The sequence below is a fragment of the Triticum dicoccoides genome, chromosome 2A (genome assembly GCF_002162155.2).
Source record: "Triticum dicoccoides isolate Atlit2015 ecotype Zavitan chromosome 2A, WEW_v2.0, whole genome shotgun sequence".
NCBI lineage: Eukaryota > Viridiplantae > Streptophyta > Magnoliopsida > Poales > Poaceae > Triticum > Triticum dicoccoides.
Window position 1 is genome coordinate 49,540,736 of NC_041382.1, and position 5,361 is coordinate 49,546,096.

The 5,361-nt window shown below is 56.7% G+C and overlaps 1 pseudogene; it reads right to left on the reverse strand.

Annotated features, from left to right (window-relative positions):
• Positions 1–466: 466 nt before the first annotated feature.
• On the reverse strand, positions 467–3,630 carry LOC119357566 (annotated as a pseudogene).
• Between the last annotated feature and the right edge of the window lie 1,731 nt (positions 3,631–5,361).

Here is a 5,361-nt window from a genome sequence, read left to right on the forward strand (position 1 = left end):
GAGGTTTGTGTCTCACTAAACTACCACTTTCAAAATGTCAACAAAAAGCAACTAGTTGAACCTTAAGTTTTTGCTAAAAACTACTTTCGGATAGTGGCCATTTTAGACGATTTAAACGCGTTTATGACAGGCGAGGCCCACCCGTTATGGCTGACTTGACAAGGGGGAGACACCACGGCGAGGGGAGGGGAAGGAGAAGGGAGGGAGACGTCCACTGGAGAAGGAGGCGGGGAGAGGGAGGGGGAGCCCCAGAGGGGAGAGGAGAGGAGAGAGCCATCATATGGAGGACAGGAGAACGTTTCTTCTAGGTATTCCCCTATCCTTTATTCGAAGCAAGTCAAATTAAATAATAATAAGACTGCAATCTTGAACCAAATAAAACTAAAAAGAATAAAATGGTGATAAAATATAATAATGGAACACCAACGCCCAGAAAAAATTTGTTGAAAAACAGGTCATGTGGTAACTAAGACTTCAAAAACAAGCCTGACCCATGAAGCTTTTTCTCCACAGTGGCATTGAAGCGTTGTGCCATCTCCGGCCTCATATGGTTCACCCAGTCTCCTGCCACCTCCTTCGCGAAGAAAGATGTATGCGGGAACTTGACAAAGACCCCCGTTTGCGCACATCTTATCGGCACTCACGCTCCTTAGGGCATCTCCAGCCGCGTCCCAGGAAGGCCTTCCCAGGCGTTTTTTTATGCCGGCGCCGAAAAATCGGTCAAGTCGCGTCCCCAGAAGCCCGATTTTCGCCGGCTTGAGCCGAAAACAGCGCCGGCGGACCCAGGCCGAACCCGGCGCGCTGGGGGGCGCCCAGGGGCGCCGGGGCGAACTGTTTTGGCGCGAAACAGCCGCGGGCCCGCCGCGTTAGCGACTCTACCCTTTTCTCGCCCCTTCGTCGTCCTTATTGTCTCGTTTCCCACGGCGAATCAATGCCAAAGCTGCCGCGCTGCCGCGCCGGTCAGCCTGCGCAATTGATGCTTCACGGGCGGCGCAGTGAAGACCGGATGACGCGCGTCCCTCGACCTCCCTCGCCCGCCACGCGTACTCATGGCGGCTCGCGCACGGGCGGCGCCTCGGCCTATATAAGACGCGCCCCAGCGCACTCGGCGACTCGTACTCTCTCGCCGTCGTCGTTCCTCCCTCTCCTCTCTCTCGCCGTCGTCGTTCCTCCCTCTCCTCTCTCTCGCCATCTCCAGCACCCATGGCCGAGCGCTTCCCAGGCGACGGCGTGGCGGCGAACGGCTTCGGCCGCCGCCATCTTCACGAGAGCGAGGCTCGCCTCCTTTTCGAGGCCGAGTACCCGGTCCCGCCGGACATGCGGGTACCAGGGGCGTGGAGGATCAGCGCCGGCGGCGTGCCGGTGCCCCCGATACCCACCGGCGCGACGTGGCGTGCGGAGATCGCACGCATCCGCTCGTCCCTGCCGCGTGTGGCGAGGAAGGGGCCATGGTACGTCCCCGACAGCCCGCTCTAGGAGCCCTACTTCCGCCGCCGTCACGCCGAGCAGCTCGAGGCCACCAACGGCGTCGAGCCCTCCGGCAGGCTCAACGCCGCCGGCCGGCGTCGGTGGTGGGGCGTGCCCGGGCGCACGTTGGAGGCCGTCCTCGAGTACATCGAGGGCGGCAACACGCCGCGCCTCGAGTACCCCGCTCCCCCGTCCTTCAGACGTCGTCGGGGAAGCTCCTGGACACCGAGGCGCATGGAGACCGGGGGGTCCTCCTCCTCGTCCGGCGGCTCCCCCTGCCTCCACCTCCACCCCGTCAAGCCGGAGCCCCAGGGCGCGCCTGCCAGCGCGCGCACCCGCAGCTCCGGCGTCCGCATCGGCGACAATGCCTCCCCCACCGGCCGCTTCGTCCTCGTCGAGCCCAAGCCGGAGCCCGGCCTCCCCGTGGAGTACGAGGAGATAGCCCGGCGTGGCTTCTCCGACGAGGACGCCCTGCGGTGGGCGCGGGACGACTACCTCCGCGACGAGATGGTCCGGCAGCACCGGGCCCTAGAAGAGATCGCCGCCCGCAAGCGTGGGCGCGAGGACGAGCATGGCGTCGTGGTCCTTGATAGTGACGACGACGACGACGCCCCCGGACCATCCAACCCGCCGCGCCAACCGGGGGAGGGATGCAGCAGGGACGGCGGAGGCGTCGGCGGGGGCGACGACGACGACGGCGGCGGCGGTGACTACACGCGGTTCTACCGCCTCCTCGGCATGTAGAACCGCGTGGGCGGGCGGCGAGGAAGACGGCGGGGGTAGCCCGCGGTAGTTTTGTCTTTTTTTGTAAAGTATGTTTAAATTTAAACGAACTCGCTGATGTTTGCGTTAAATTTGAGTCATGTTTGCGCCGTATTTGACTTTTTTAAAAATCCGTGGGGGGCGCGACTGGAGGGCATCACGTCCCCACTGCGCGATTTAGCGCCGGTGCGCCCCCAGGGGATGATTTTTTGCCCCTCCTGAAGGGTCAACGGCTGAAGATGCCCTTAGCGTCTCGATGTTGCACAACTTCACGATGTCCTCCAGTAGCCCCGCCGCCTCCTCGGTCACCGTGGACGGCACCCCGAGAAACCGCGCCAGCTCCCTGATGTTGTCGACCGGGTCACGCAGCATCTCCTCGTACCAGGAAGAGGACCCTCCCCGGGGTGGCTTGGCTTGCCGGCCAGTAGCCGAGGATGTGGTCCCAGATGGGGCCGTTGGAGTGCTTGCCCTCGCATGCATTCTCGAACAAGTCGGAGAACGTGTACGTGCTGCCGTCCGTGGTCTCGGAGCTTTTGTAGAAGTGCCATAGGGAAACCAGCATATCCTTGGGCTCCCTGGATGCACATAGAGATTTTATTTTTACTTTTTGAGAAATGGATGCAGATAGATTTGAGTAGCCAAAAATCATATGGAATGGGAGTAAAAACAAACTAAGAATCATTGAGTACCAGTACCACGTTTATTTCAAAATAAAAAATGTACCACATGTATGAGTAAACTAACGGCATATGGTTGCTGTGTACGCAATGCAAGTCAATGGTGTTAGCTAGCAGTGTGATCTCCTCCAGCTCTGACTCTCTGGATGAAAATTAGCAGAGAGAAATGGTAGGTTTTACGTGGTACAGTAGATACCTACAGACGCAGACGATCTTGCAGCCGGGGCTGTGGGCGACGGAGGGAGGCAGCAGGGAGTGGTGCACGTGCGTGTTCATCAGCCTGGGCGACGGCAGCGCATCCAGCTTCGTCTCCTGCCCGGCGCTGAACAGGCTGTCGACCAGAGGCACGCAGTCGTGCGGGTTGAGGCGGAGGAGCGGGTGGTCGCCGTCGCCGGGCGGGTAGGCGGCCCGCGCCATCGTGGCGAACGACAGGGCCTTGAGCCACGTGGTGCCGCACTTGGGCGGGCTCGCGAGGAGCACATCGTCGGGGCGCGGCGTGAAGCGCCGCTGGAAGGAGAGCACCCCCGGCACCCTCCGGTGGGGCAGCCAAGCGCCCTGCCACTGCCGCATCAAGTGGCCTGCGCGTACGGTGATGGCGGGCATGTCGGTGATGATGTCCGCGTACTCTTCCGGCGGGGAGACGCCGTGGTCGCCGCCGCCGCCAACGATCTTTGAACGGGACCGGGCCGACGAGGCAAGACGATGAGCCTGGAGTGGCCGCCATGGTTCTGGTTTGGTAGTACACGGAACTTCCAATGGCGCTAATAATCAAGGAGTTAATAATGGCGGCAGATGCGATCCACAGTGTTGACATCAATCCACTTGAACCAGTTAAATAAGTCGCGAATACGCAAAGCTTGCTTGATAAAAAGAGTAAAATGAGTACAGCAAGGTACAACACATTACACGGACGTAGATAGACGTGAACATAATACCCGAAACAGACAAACAAAGAATGCTCGACCCAAAAAGGGAGAAACAAAACAGTTAAATAAGAAGAGTGGCCTTTTAGATCCAGCCTTGGGTTGATGCCATTTCAAAATGAGATGTGTGACAAAGTGTTGTGTTTGCAGGCTGACTACCGTATTAACAACGATGGTCAATGGCGCACAGAATAGTTCTTCAATTTCTTGGCTGAACTGTTAGAATAAATTTGAGGCGCTCCACCAATTTATCAAGGATCAAGCAATCATCTAAGCATGACATCGAAATTTGTTAACAAGGTTCATCGATATGTCTATATTTCCGAGGCCTGACTACGGGCGCTCCTTCCCGTGACACCGTCACAATACCGTATCCCCAACCGCCCGGGCGTCGGCACACGCCGCCGGCTCCCCATGCATGTCTGTGCTATTATGTTTGCATAGGTTACATCGTGTGTATACCCCTGCTATATATGAGAGGCCTAGGATAAGTACTCTACTTGGACATGACTCCTACTCTGTCTACACACAGTCCAAAACCAAGTTCAACTGTAACCTACCTTGCACAATAATATTCGACACAACTCTAACAAACTCCACTTTGACGAATATTCTTCACCACCTTGAATTCATCCATGCGTCGAACCTTCTTATATATTGGACTTGAGATACGCCATGAGCAACGCTGCTGCTCCCAGACTCCATGTGACTCTACCTGCAACTGTAGTCCCTTCTCGTCTTCTTCACAGTCAACACTCAAGCAAAATTAAGTTTCTCATTACTCTACTTTGTGCTTCCAATTTTCGGAGTATCCGTTCAACGCCATCACACACCGATCACTATCTGCATGAAAATGAACAACTCACATATTGGACGCCACATATAAGAGTTATCTAAACTCAATATCACCGCTCTTTGATGACCTTCTGTCTGAAATTTGAAGAAATTTCACCGTCGCCCTGTGTCATCCTGAGTCAAATTCACAGTTGCCTCACCCTTTTTCCGAATAGTCTCTGATATGTCCCACGGCTATAGCACTCCGCCTCCTTCTGTATTTGTCACCCGCACTTTGCCATGTGCACTAAACACCACAGAATATACGGCCATGTACTCTCTCAGCTTTTGACAATTTCAGACTCTCCGTCACTTTCTTAGATTCTCCATGGTCAACTCATGTCCATCTTCCGGCACCGATAGACCCAGTCACCAACTTGAATCCGGTACTCGTCAACACTGCTTCAGCACCTCTTGCATAATTTTTCCAACCACCAGTGCCTTGCCCTGTCGCTGTGTCCCGTGCTTACCGCATGCCTCGCCGCTATCACCGCGCCGAGCATCTGTTGTCCTGGTCGAGTCTCCCAAGGCCGCGGACCCACGCCACTCAACCCCCACTGCAGAGGACCACCGATCATCACCAACCGATACCGGGTATCACGTCTCCATCAGACCATTGGTACCCAGTCCGATGCACGTGTCTCTCGCTATCCCGCTGAAATAGGCTTCGACTCTCCATGCATTTATGCCGCAGCCCC